This window comes from Ochlerotatus camptorhynchus, unplaced genomic scaffold, assembly GCF_037179485.1.
Source record: "Ochlerotatus camptorhynchus isolate MF236.1 unplaced genomic scaffold, CSIRO-AGI_Acam_v1.1 ptg000055l, whole genome shotgun sequence".
NCBI classification, from domain to species: domain Eukaryota; kingdom Metazoa; phylum Arthropoda; class Insecta; order Diptera; family Culicidae; genus Ochlerotatus; species Ochlerotatus camptorhynchus.
Window position 1 is genome coordinate 4001107 of NW_027040545.1, and position 14776 is coordinate 4015882.

At 39.7% G+C, this 14776-nt stretch overlaps 1 protein-coding gene across 1 annotated transcript in view; it reads right to left on the reverse strand.

Annotated features, from left to right (window-relative positions):
* The window catches only part of gogo (golden goal), a 178529-nt gene that overhangs the window by 66703 nt on the left and 97050 nt on the right, over nucleotides 1-14776 (reverse strand). Inside the window, exon 2 of the mRNA XM_065239431.1 lies at nucleotides 7553-7744. The gene's annotated coding sequence lies outside the window, so the exon portion shown is untranslated. The remainder of the gene's footprint in view (nucleotides 1-7552; nucleotides 7745-14776) is intronic.

Sequence of the window (14776 nt, forward strand, 5' to 3'; positions counted from 1 at the left end):
ATAGATAACAGCTGATTCTAAATCCGTACACTTGTGCATCACTAATGACGATTCTACTTTATCCAATGTTTTTCAGCAGATCATGGAAACTAAATACACGCCGGAGGATTTGGAGAAGACTGTGGCAATGATGCGTGCGGAGAAATCTTACCAAGAAGCATCCAGGGATTTTGCCGTTCAATTCACCACCATAAGAGATGCCGTATTGAATCGCTACTCTCTTATTTTATTCGTATTGTAAACGTTATATTATTAATATCTTTTAATGAAGAGCGTCAAGAACCAGCCGAAAAGTAAAACAACGCAGCTCCCCTACAGGATATCACCAACACGCATATACAAATTAGGGACCATGCATAAATGACGTAGCATTTGAGGGGGGAGGTGAGGGTTTCAGAATTTGTGACCGGCCATGTATTGGATATAGCCAAATACGCTACGAGGGGGAGGGGGAGGAGTATAAAATTGATCAAAAATATGCTGCGTCATTTTTGGATGCTCCCTTACAGAGAGCAGACAGAAATGGGCCAGAGAGCATTCCCAGCTACCAGCGAGGAATGACCGGAAATACACATGAAAGTAGTGCGGGTGAAAATTGATAAAGAGAACGCAAAGAAACAAAGGATTGAGGAACGACAAAAGAAAAAGGTTGAGCGAGAGAGGAAGAGGAGGAAGAAAAGGAAGAAGAGCAAAGAAAGTTCCCTAATAAACGAATACCATGAACGAACTTTATCCCGGATGGTTAAACTTTCCCACAAATGGTTTGGATGATACCCCGAACACGTCGTTAAGCTCTCTATTATGGTTATTTTTATTAGGGTGGGAAGCAAGAAAGCATTATAACTTGAAAAGGCAATGGTAACAATGGAGAAGAAGCAGATGAAAGCTGTGCAAAAGAAGCAATGAAAGATCTGTATTTTTATGATTATTACTCTCTTGACGTATTAAATTAAATTAAGTTATAGTCGTTATTTTACCAGTTTTAATTTTCATGCACAAAATGAAAAACTAATCCGTCAGTTCATTGTCTTTTTTTGTTGGTTTCTAAGATGGTTGTATTTTTCTTTTACTTATCCGCCATTATAGGGCTACCATCTTAGGAACCGGTTAATTTATCGCTTGATGCCAGTGGGTTGGTGGAGTTCCAAAGTATGGCGCATCTTGCACGTTATCACATGTCAAATTTCAAAAACCTCGAAGTTTTGGTCGGAGGAAAACTCCAGTAAGAATATTTAACCCAAAGCACTGGTAAAGAATAAAATTTGGAAGAAATTAATCCTTAAACATGATATTAGTTAGCATAAAAATCCAGAACAGTTACCTTCTTAAATAAAAAGAATTCAGTTACCTCTCCTTTGAATCGATTGGAGCATCAATTAATCTAACGTTGATATCATTAGTTAAAAAATTAATAGTAAAAAAAATGAACTTGAACCTTTGAAGAATGATTCTTATGTAAAATCGTGCACTGAATTCAACAATGTAGTCGAAAAAAATGTCAGTAGGATAGTTTTTAAGATACAGCTAAAAATGAAAATTCACTTTAAACAAGTTTGATTACTATAATACAAATATCTCCAGTTGGGTATCAAATAGCTTATCATTGTTATTTACTTTTTATTTTATTATAATATAATATGAATTTGGCCGGTTGCTTTTGGTGCAGCTCCACTTGGTTATTTGGCTGAGATCATTCCTTTTTATTTATTAATACAGTAACCCCTCCCTATCGTTTAAACATCAATTCAGCTTATCGTTTACCAAAACGAACCTTGCTGCAAATCCTACCCTCTTACCCAACATCCCAGTGACTCCTCGTGGAAGTGCAGAGGATTTCTCGGCTTCCATCAAAGCGAGTGTCACGTCAACACATTCCTACCCATTCCTTTCTTGACCTGCGTTCAGGCGCGGTTGGCGCTGGTATTGCCTAATTTGAGATCACCAGTTTTTACACATTGAGGATGATTGCTAGTCCCAAGCATCGTCTATTGGTTCTCTGTGTAATTACAGCTGATCTGGCAATAACAGAGTAGCAACCGTGGGCGGTCAATCATGCTCATGCTATAATACAAATATCTCCGGTTGTAATGAGATTATATCAATTATTTTAACGCTAAATTAGAGGTAAGAAATTTTTTCGTTCGATCAATTGAACATCAATTGTCAGTGAGATTGATGGTATTGTTGTTAGTTAATAGTTTGTTTTTTAAGTTTTCCTAAGAAAAATTGAATTTCTGCTAAGTTTTTAAGCAATGTTAATTAAAATGTTTATGGTGGTTCTACCATTACTCTCACGGAAAAATAGTGTTATAACGATCGAAATAAAATTTTATCACGTTTAATTTGGCGTTAAAATAATTAATATCACTTCATTGCAGCCAGAGATATTTGTGTTTAAGTTTTTTTTAACGTGAGATTTCATTTTTTAGCTAGGGGAAGGAGGGGCATAGTGAACAGGCAGGGCATAGTGAGCATCCCGTACTTTGGCTCTGGATCTCCAACTGCATGAAACAAATCAACTGGTGGTAGGATCAATATCATTAAGATATTGATCCTACAGCCAACAAATTTGTTCTGAACGGCCGGAAGTCCAAGCTGGAGCACGCGCGATGCTCACTATGCCCCACCTGTTCACTATGCCCCACCTGTTCACTATGCCTCTCTTACCCCTATATCTTCAAAACTATCCTATTGAGTTTTTTTTTTGACTATATTTTTGGATTCACCGCACGATTTTACATGGGAAATGACCATCAGCGTACAAAGTTCAAATATGCTGTAAACTAGTGTATTTAAACGAATATAGCTGTTTTGGACTCTTAGCCAAGCAACTACAAAAAAATACTTTATTCAAGATAGCAACACGTTTTTTTTTCATTGATTTGGATCGATTTACATTCATGTACGGATTTTGATTCATGACTGTACGGATTTTGATTCATCCTCAACACAGTGTACGGATTTCGATTCAAAACTGTACGGATTTTGATTCAATCGTAAAACGCTGTACGGATTTTGATTCAAGATATGTGCAATTTAAATCCTTTTTTCTAATAATTGAAGGTAATTTTAAGACCTGGTGTTTGCAAATATTGGAAAAATAAAGATAAATGTAAAGGAAAAAGATGTGATACGGAGCATAATGTGATAGCATTATTTAGTATTGACCGTTAATGATTCTCTCGTGCTTAGGTGTACGGATTTCGGTCCCGCACGGTACAAACTATTCTGTAGCTAAGATCTTGAAGATTTAAAGGTTCAATGAAGTCTTGAACAATGTATAGGAAATTTTTATGAATCTGCGAAGATCAAGAGAGCCTGCACATCATCGAATGGTATCAATGTCAGACCAATCTGTAGTTCAGATCTTGAAGTTCTACAGACTCAGTGAAGTCTCGGGTAATTTAGAAATATTTACTCTGAGTACAGCTGTCTTGCCCCTTGATTTGGACCACTGCTTAAAAGATGCCCTTCTGATATTTTATTATACTTTATTTGTTCGCATCAGAGCAACCAGAGAAATCCATTCCAGGTCATCTCATTCCATGGGTAGATGATAATGAGGGTAATTGGAAAATGAAAGGTCATGATTGTAAGTTAACTTCAACTTATATAATCATGTTGGATTTGTAACCCGCTTTGTACTTAATCCGACCTGCCCCTTCTTCTTCTTCTAGGATTTTTACGCTTCTGTAGCGTGCGTTTTGCCGGCTCTCAACTTAGTCTTCTAGATGTACTTCCACAGTTAATAAAGAGCTTTCTATACCAACACTAATGCATGATTTTTGTATATTGTGTAACAAGCACAATCATAGTGAGGAAAATCGAGAAAATTTCCAATCCGAAGATTTCCTCGAACCCGCCGCCTCCGGCTTGATAATACCATGCCTTTACTGACTAGACCATCTGAGGTCACCATTCCGACCTGCCCACTTCCTCATTTAATCCCTTCAATCAGCAACGACACATGACACATAACCCCTTCTGCAGGAGAGATAGGTAGTTTGGAAACTGTTTTGAATGAATCAATTACCGTATCCAGTTCACTTTCGTTCCCATTTCAGCAGTACCATTCATAGGGCTTCATCGTTGCAAACTACCCCAATGCACTCGGTTCACGAGCTGAACGACTGAACTGGGCAATGATACCTATATCCATCCATATCCCTGCAGTCAGTCAAGCCGAATCCGTAATTGACATTCAACTGAAGGTGATAATCCCGGTACCGGGCTATTGGGCCAATTATTTCTTCATAACCGGCGTCCTGGCTCTAGAGTTGGCCTACGGCCAAAAAATGGCGCTTGCAATAGACCACACAAATCGTACGCTCTTTATCACGTTCCGGGAGCAGGGCTTTTCCCATTATTTGGGGGTGAAAGCGATGGGGGTTTTGTTTCATTTTCATTTTATCGGCTTTATTCTCCAGAGTGTCCCCTTTACAGAGCCGTCGTAGAAGAAAAGCACACTCGTGATGTGTGCAAAACTGCTGCGAGAGGAGGAAAACGCGTTAATCTCTTCGACTGTATCTAGAGAATTTTGCGGCTTTTCCGGTACGCCTTACGGAGCTCGTTATTGCTTTACGTACAGTGAAATTCAAGTACCACTCACCACCAGCTCATAGATTCAAACACAGAGGCACGAGACGCTCTAATGAAAGCGAGTGGTAAGCATATGGAAGGATAAAGCTGATTGCTCATCTATGGTCAATTCGTTGCCGGGCGTAGTAGGCCGGACGAGCATGAGTGCCGACAAAACTGAACCAAAATCGAGGATTACGGAGCTGACATTCATCTAGTTGGCCACGCCAGCAGCGAGCGGAAGGACAAACTGAATGGACGATTTCTATGTCCATATAGTAGGTATGAGTGCTAGAACCGTTGTGACAGGATCGGAAAAAGGATGAAAGCGGCCAACCAACATAAATCATAACACATTCCGAGAACAATTTTTCTTTTTTGTTTTATCTGGACGATACATGCTTCTTGGTAAGTGAATGCCCAACATTGGTTAGCAAAAATTATCCGAGAAATTTTCAAATGAGCAGCTTGCTTGGTTTTTTCGAATTGTATGGAGGGTTGCTTTGCGAAAAAATAAATTTCATATTGACCAGTGTAGGGTGATTTTTTGACGCCCGCCCGTACCAGTACCAGCGCGTACCACCGATGTATGCATGTGGGCAAATTTAAATAAATTTTGTCTCCTTCCGGACCGGTGAATGGAGTTTGGTTTTTGGCATATCATCCAGCAATGATGATGCCCCGAGCCGATGATGACGCCGCCCTGATGGTTGTGGGGTGCGGAAACGTCACGGCCGACGACAAGCGGCGTGCTCGAAAGCGATGTATCATTAGCATATTGCTCTTTTGGTACCAGGAGGGGAGAACTTTTTAGTCCTATGTACAACCACCGCTCTGCTGCTTTAGGGTTGTTATTATTGTTGCTCCTATTGTGTCAGGAAAATGTGAAAATCACAGTCTAAATGCAAATGGATAACGACTTTTTAACGGAGTGATTGCGTGAAGTGGAAAATGGTTATACATATAGCCCCAAACTATGCACGTAGTTGCGGGTTCATTTACGTTGGATTATCGTATCAGTGCTAGTGTAATCTGACAAAGAGTTAAATTTGGTGCTGCATTTGCATATTTAAATAATGGAAGATGGTTCTTCTGATATACAAATTCGACAATAGTTTGTACAATGGCAAAAGTTATACTAGCAGATTGACTGCTGCTATTCGAATAACAGTCCTATGTAAATAGAAATCGCATAGGACATGGGACTGTTATGGAAATAGTGGCAGTTGAGGACTTTAACAACATCCGCTGCTTTAATCTTCCAAAATATATTGGCATTAATATTAAATAACGTTTGATATTCAAATTGAAATTAAAATTCATATGCTTGTTTTCTCATAAATCATACTAACCTAACGGATGGCCAATATTCTCGGTCTGTATTGTATCGGGTTGGACATATTCCCAACTGCCCTGCACTTGAGCATACTAAAAAATATGTGAGTTCAAAAATGGAACAAGCTTAAAAAGCTCTCAATCAATAATCATGGAAATGCACTACGAACTTTAATGTGAGGACTAGGGTTACGGGTTATTTGGCCAAATACCGTTTGGCCGAATGCCATTTGGCGGAATTCCGAACAACACAACTCCAAAGAACTGCTCATGTTTGAAAAAAGCAAAAATCTCCTATTTTTGTCTGTTGATTTGTCTAAATTTTATGACAAACTGCGTTTAGTGTTTAAAAAGAATAAGATCATCAAAACTTCAAAGGACTGCTCATGTTAAAAAGGGTGGCAGCCTAGCGCTCACTAAAAATAAGGGAAACTCCCATAGTTTAACGTGAAATTACCAATAAAGCTGCCGGTCAGGAGGAATAAACTATTGAAAACGAGAAATAGACTTGTGGAAAGTAGCAATTGATAGTTAAAAAGTTTCAATAGAAAATCTATTGATAACAATAAAACCTATTTACAAATAGGTGCAGACATGTTTGTTCCATTCAATTATGCAGCATAAAATCATCAAACACCACTAATGGTACGATATTTGCAATCCTACCTACAGGCACATCATCAAAGTCAGCAGTCACACAACACAGAAATTTGCTCATGCCACACTTTAACCGTCAAGCCATGCGTCAATCTTATTTCGCCGCCTTCTAAGTTAGGCAGCAAAAGTAAATCAGCTATTATTACACGTTTGCAGCTCGGTCCGCAAGAACGGAAGCAGGCGGCGAAAAGAAAACTTTTAATCCGAAAATATGAGACCGAAAAAAAAACGGAAATGGAATATCCGTCAGACACAGATTTCGGAGTGCGGCTAATGGTTTCACTGGGGAGGTTGGTTTTACCCACTTCCCCCAATGGCACATCCTGGTCTGTTTGTCTGTGCATACAAACCTTACAACGGAGGCTTGAAAAGCTTCTTTATTTTCAATTCGCATGTTGCGTGTCTTGAAAGAACCAAGGAAGGTTGGGAAACGGGAAAAATGTTTTCGTTCCGCGAATTCGCGCGTTCTGTCGTTTGCCGCGTGGATTTATTATTACTTTTTATTTCGTTCGTTATTCGCTCGTTGTGATAGAATTTCCTCATCGTTGCTAACCTTTGCAGGACGGGGCTTTGGAAGAAGCCGGCAGGTCGACAGGATATTATGCGATCACGAGTTTTATGTTTGTTTTCATTAGGATTAGATTCCTATTAGGCTTTGCACGTTTTCAGTTAACCTTAAAAAGGTTAACAACTTGGACTCTGTTGGGGTAAAGGTGGACTGTTTGTGTTGGGAATGTTTGTTTTTTTTTTTTTGCAAATAAGACCTAATCAGATCGGATTATTTGAGTATTTATGGTGGCTCAGATGAGGATTTGTCGAGGACGGGATTTATTCGCCTAAATTTAGTAATATAATGAATGTTTAGCATGGACGTAATCAAATTTATGCGAGTATAAGCTAAAGTTTATAGTAATGCAAGTATTTTTTTTTTAATAAGAGGATAAGGTGGGAAGTGAAACAAGAAAAGCGAAACCTAATTTACCCAGTGAATATAACTTCCACGGTAGGATGATCCACGGCTAAACCTTCTCAGCGTACACCAGACGGGACCTTCCTGCGAGCTCGCCACTAATCCACTTTCAGAAGCATTAAAACTGTTTGCACAAATCCTATGCAAATTTGATTTTCGTTGCTCTTAGCCGCCTGTCTGGCTTGCTTTGATGCAGCCACTTTGCTTTTCTTCACACGCTTTCTCACTACCCCGTTATCAAATCTAATTCATCGAACCCACAGCCACCTTGGTTCGTGATTGTGCAAAATCAAATTCACTCTATCACACACAACACTATAATGGATCCTATTCGCAGCACGACTTCACCACGGCGACAGATTGCTTGGACTACTGATTGTGGGAATAGGGGTTCACGGTATGTTTCAATTAGGCTCTAAGCCACAGGAGGCTAGTTTTTGTTTGGTCTCAAAGACTGCTTTCTCTGGTGCGGTTTATACTTCACTAATGCTTTCCACCGGTTTTATGTTTTAATTCCAGCGAAAAACCACCAAACACATTGTGCACTGCGCGCCTTTTGTTATCGTTTGAGATTTAATTCAGTTTGTTTGATGTTGACGATTCTATTCATCAGAAAAAAATGAACGTGCTCACATTTCACATTTCATCTTGCGTAAAACACTTCATAGAAATGAGAGAGAAAAAATCCCATATAAATGATTATATTTGCTCGTTGAGGTACCACTGTCATGTGTGAACGTATAGACTGCGATAAAAAAAGTGGAAATACCACAGGTTAAGCCACCGCAATCCGACCCGCCGAGATGGGTATCGGATTCCCCAATTGTTTTCAAGCTTCGTTACGCACTCAAACCAAACCCGTCGGACCAACAGCGTGGACCCGCAGTCCGAATAATGCAGTCTAATTCGAAAAGGGCAAATTTAAATCCGAGCACGGTTTCGAATTCACTTTTCCCGCCTTCTTTGTTCTTGTTTCTACAGGTGTCCAAATAAGCCGGCCTTTGTCTATTAGGTACTCACACTACACTGTTAATCACTCACTGAATGGCAAATTGGGAAGTGTTCTGAATGACGTTTGAAAGGGAAAACACGTTCGCATCGGACCACTCTCCAAATAGGACTGAGCAGACCTTGCACGAATGTGAATGTGCGTCCTCTTGGTGGCGGTGGTCCCGACAGGAATTGCCATTGGAATGCCCCTTGGTGCGAAAACAAATAGGGAGGAAAAACGACCCTCTTCTTCGATGATTTCAATGATGATGCACATGGTTTTCCTCCAGCGAGAGGAGAGAGCGAGCGCATTCGGCAAAGAGCGAGAGAAAATTCTATGCTTGGAAAGCGAATTCGAAGAAAGGGTGGTGAAAGTATTTTTATGAATGAGAGGGAGGAAAAGAACATTGCCTATTCGGGTTGGCGTTTGGTTTGGATTACGCGCGCGTCCGCCTTCGCGCTCGCAGCCTGCTACATATTACTAGGTCTGTTTGATGTTTTCCTTCGCTAATGATGCCGGTGAGAGAAGAATGAAAACAAAACTAAAATTTCTGATTTTGAGCCAGCCACCTCTCGCTTTGTAGTTGTGCCTTTACTGACTGAGCTAAGGGAGGCCCCTGGTAGAGTTGTCACCCTGATATTAAATAAGAGCCACCCTATTTTTGGTGGCTCTTATTTAATATCTACAACTCTACCAGGGGTCTCCCTAAGCTCAGTCAGTAAAGGCACAACTACAATGCGAGAGGCTGCTGGGTTCGATTCCCAGACCAGTCTAGGTATCTTTTGGGTTGGAACATTTCTCGCGCAACACGAGAAAAGGGCCTATCATTGTTGATCGATTCTCTCCATCGATTTTCTCATTGGCGAATAACCCGACTGAAAATTAATTTTCCATTGAGTGTGTTGTTTCAGGCGCAAGCTAACATCGTCTTCTGTCGAACTGTGCTGCGATCTTAGCGTGAAATTCGTTTATGTAGCCATGGTATCCAAAGAGAAAGTCGATGAAGAGAATCGATCAACGAGGATAGGCTCTTTTCAAATGTTACGCGGGATTTCTCGACTTCCCTGGGCAATAAAGAATAATTGTACTTGCTTGCCACAGAATTACACTATTGCAAGTGCACCTAGTACACTAAGCACGCAATAAGCTAATATAATAAGCAATAAGCTTGAAAGAAGAAGAAGAACAAGAAGACAATTCTACCTAAAAAATCAGGCAAATATAGAAAGAGAAAGAGTTTTTGCAGTTTTGAAGCCATTGTAGCGTTTTTAGATTTATAGAATTGTTTCTCAAGTAGAATGTCTAGAAAAGCACAAATCTATGGAAAGTAATAACTGATCAGGTCGTGTTGTTATAAACAGGAAGGCATTGTATTACAAATATGGAGTACAGTAGCGGTTCGATTTTGGAAAAACACAATTTTTGACTTTTCATAGTCTTCTTCTTCCTGGCTTTGACGCTCTTATGTGAGCGTATGCCTACTCTCAACTTTGTGTAATTTGAAGCATTTCCATCGTTATTAATTGAGAGCTTTCTATGCCAACCAATGCATGAATTGATCATTGTTATACAATGAATGATACACTATGCCCGGGGAAGTCGAGAACATTTCCAACCCGAAAACTCCCACTATTTAAATGTGCCTAAAACTCTTCAGGGACGATTTGCGAAGCATAATGACTCCCATACTTTTAAATCTCCTACCTTGTATTCATTTATAACTTATCCTGATGCTCCTTGAAGTTATGATAGACATTTGGCAACAAAAGTGTTTCAGTCTTGCAGTCGAAATGCACTGAACTTGTACTATAAGTCTTCCAGAACTTCGAGAACAGATTCGAGATACTTCACGCATTTGAAGTTCACCTAATAGACATGCACTACATTCGGCTCAACGTATTCAGGTTCATCCAAAAAATTCTTTAAGGCCAACTTTCGAGATTTAGAAGTCTTTGTTAGCTTGCGCCAGATCGACGTGGCATTGCCTATAAATCCCTAGGAATTATTTTTGAAAGTTTCCTAGGTATACCAAAAAATATCATTGGACTAACGTACAACATGTCTGCCAATAATACAAGCGAGTGTTTCCATAAACAGAACACTTCTTACTGTATATACTCGAAAATCACACCCTAGCGAATGAATCTTCGAAAAATCTTCTATCATGTTTCGCATCTACATACTTGCATCGCGCATCATTTATTGCAGGAAATCTTTAAAATCGTCATCCATTTTCTATCTATCTACTCAGCGTGCGCGCAGCTAACCACAGCAAAACAAAATCTTTCATCAATCGCAGATAGAGTCGCTCCTCTTGACAGTGGGCTAGATCAGAAATCTGGCTGGACAAAATGAATAACGTATTTGACAACTTTGCTAGCGATGTCAAGTCCCTAAAATGTCAGAGTGAAAAGTCCAACTTTGGCGTCATCTATGTGGATGAGTTTTAGACTATCTGTTTATGCCAATCAGGGCGTCACAATATCAGCTTCAATCGACTAAATCGATGCGACGAAGCGACTGGTAGCTTTCTTTTTCTGTTGAAGCCGAACAGCTACGCAGAACCTCAGTCGGCGTCTACAAACACATCGCTTGTCTCTCTTTCTCGCTGTTCGCTTCATTGGTCTTAAGCTTCGGTGAAGAATACGAGTGAAAAAGAGTTTGACTTTGATAGTTTCGTCTTTCATAAAACATATCAACACAAGTTTCATTACGTATATGAGGGAAAATAAAAATCTATATTTAAAGCATTTTTCACGTGAAAACACTTGAATATTACCCGTAATATGTTTAATTTATCTTCGCTCTACATATTTAGCTAAGAAAAAGTAACGAAAACGGGACATAGCGCATATTAAGCAAATTGAAAGAGCGGTGATAGAGTGTCAGTGAAAGACAAGGTTGCAAATACTCATTTCAGCTAAAAAAAATGTTTTTTTTAATTATGAAATAATTAGATGCCATGATCATATTTTGAATTGGTGAGATACAAGAAGAGGTTGCAAAGTATGTGTTTGACATATGAAACCTGTCTATTTCACTTCATGAGAGTCACAATCAGCGATTTTCCACACACTCACTCACTCACTCACTCAGCGATCAGCAAATCACTGATTGTGACTCATAGAAAGCAAAATTTACAGGCTTTATGTTTTAAAACGCATACTTTGTAACCTCTTCTTGTAAGTTACAAGTAAAACATGCCATCATACCATCTTTTGGATTTATTATTCCGAGAAACATTATTTTAGCTGAAATGAGTATTTGCAACCTTGGTGAAAGGCTTGATCTCGATAATCGACGTTACTTTCATTGAAAGTGATGAGCAAAGCAACGACGAGAAAATCCACAGCCAGCCTTTCGTTCTAATCGGGCTTTCTTTTCATTTTCGTTTCATGATGAATAAGAAAAACGTCTCGGAAATGCTTCGTTTGGGGGTTATTAATTATGATTGTATTCCTGGCCCACATTGAAGCAGTTCCACGCCGAATGACAAATGGAAAAAATGCCGTGTATATTTTTCTCTACAAAAAAAAATGCAAGATCCAAAATGGATGAATTTTAGCATAAAAAAAACAATTATGCAAATAGCAGAAGGTCGAGTAGTTTAGTTTGTTTATTTTGGCCTGAAACTGCTCATTGTGTTGTAAAATGCAATCAGAGTATTACTAAATTAAAATCACAAAAATGGCCTCAAAATGATTCTTATAAAAAGACCTACCTCGAAACCCTTAAACCGAACAATTCTTACAATAATTTCGAAAACGACAACACTCATAAATATGTTGAAACGTCATAATGGTCCTTAATGATGATGATAATGGTTTACCACCCATTGTAGCACGGAAACTAAGTCCGACAGCAGTGGGCCCTCTTCTCTGTTTGTCTTGATCAAGCTTAATAACCTCTGATTGTCCTCAACATTCCGCTGTATGAAGGGCCAAAAACGGATTGGGTAGATCGATAGGCAAAGTCGCCAATACGCATCTACGGAACAGTAAAGAATCTCCTTCCAGCAACTTGATCAGCCAATTGGTCAAAAAGACAAGCCCCAAACAGGAAGATGCCCCAATTAGTGGGGAGATGAGCTCGCCCTTTATCCACGAAATGCTATCAACAGGGAGTTGGCATTCCCACTCTCCCCGTCCAAATTGCTTCAATCGGGTGCCCTGTTGGACCGTCCCTTCCCTTTTATATATGTATGTCAATGTACATACGAGTTTATTATTATGATTATTGTCAATAATACTTACATTTACTTATTTTACCTTTTTTCTGATACTTATCATAACAGAAACCATTCTTGAATCGTAGGCCAGGTCCACCAACAATACACTCGTTCCGAGACGGGGCTCTGTGATAAAGCCATTTTCTTCTTCTTCATCATGTTCGCTCACCACTCGGAATGCTGGGAGATGATCTATTCTGGGATGGCGCTGATGATATGGAAGTACCGTTGCTGTGTCCATTGGCAGTGTTACCGTTGCTCCCATTGCTGCTATGGCCGTTGGGTTTTGATGTCCATTCGACGATGATGTCTTGCTGGAGCCATTGCTGTGGCCGTTGGGTTTTGCCCAATCCGTGGCGTCGCTTCCGATGGGCAGATTGCTCTTCATGTGGTTTTTGGCCGGTGTGTACTTCGCCCACACAGCCAAAAATAAATTTTAATATTACACTGCTGGATAAATGTGATATAAAAATTAATTTTTTGCTGTGCAACAGACAGTTGTGCGAGTCCTGACCAGCGGTGGCACGGCGTGTCGTTTCCGATTCATATCCGGCCTTCTGCCCTTCCGGGGCACGAAACGAGCGAAAAATAAACACGTCCACTCGCGACTAAAGCATACATCGATTACTGAAACGTCATAATGGTCCTTAATACGCCAAAAATGCCATAATAATACCAAAATTAAACTTTCAAAATTTACTTTAAAATACCATAATGACATTGAAATCCAATCCAAAACCAATGTGGCTTGTAAATGAAAAAAAAATCCTGAAATTAAATGATATAGTAGTCCTGAAAACGCCAAAATAGTTAACCCATTAATCGCAAAAATTACATTGCGATTCTTAAAATATTTTAAAACGTCAATATAGGTACATAAGGGAGCAGGATTCCATTAAGAGATTTAAATTAGTATATGAAAATTTAAATGTTTCTGAGCAAGTGTTAAGTAGGCATTGTTTTATTTTCAGAGCAGATATGAAAAAGTTGCAGCTTCAAAAAAAAAATTCTGGGGATAATCGATCATCGCAGTTAGACCCTTATGATTCTAAACGCTAGATATAGTTGTTAATTGAGAATTTTCTGAGCCTACGTACCATTTCTGTAGTCGTTGCCATACAACGGAACTCAACTGTGAGGAAATATGACAAAATTGTCTATCCGGAAAGATCCACTATCCGGGACCGAACCGGAAATCTAATTCGTGCCTTATAGCATATTAGTGCTATAAAACCGGCCACCTTCCACTTCAGCTATCGTGGCCCAATTATCATCAATACATGTAGGTATTAAATAATTACTCCACATTATAATTACCGAATCAAAAAAAAATTCACCTTTCTCAAACATCCCTCCGCAAACAATAAGTTCAGTGCTAACATTTGAAAACGGCACAAAAGCCATTTGTAAACAAATGGTTTGTGGGCCCTTTACTCACTACTTGAAGTACACCCACGCGACACAACAGCAACATCGGGTAGGGGAAATTTTCCCCTTCCTGACGATGCTGTTGGTTTGCGTGGGCGTTCTTCGGGTAGCGAGTAAAGGGCCCACAAACCATTTGTTTACAAATGGCTTTTGCGCCGTTTTCAAATGTTAGCACTGAGTTAACAACAGTCGCGTGTTTTACCGTCTGCCAAACATTATGCTTTCCATAGCCTACGCTTTACTGCCAAGTGTTAGCTCGTGGCGCTGCGCATGTGCACCGAATTAACACCCCCTTCATCACACGGAAGGTGCACGATATTCATTGTCATCAGTAGTTGCCGAAATATACAATCATCATTGACGACACCGTCGTCGTCGGCGCCGCAATCATCATCATCATCATTCATCAATAATGACGATCAACAACAAGCAGTGCACATGCTGCACATTCAGACTGTCGTCGTCGATACGCTGTGTATCGCTTCCGCTAGTCGAGTAGGAACTAGTGCTTATGCTCTGTCTGTAGGCATACGTTGGCTGGTTCCTAACACATAGGGTAAGGATGTGTTTTAGTCTAGGTTAGGCTTTC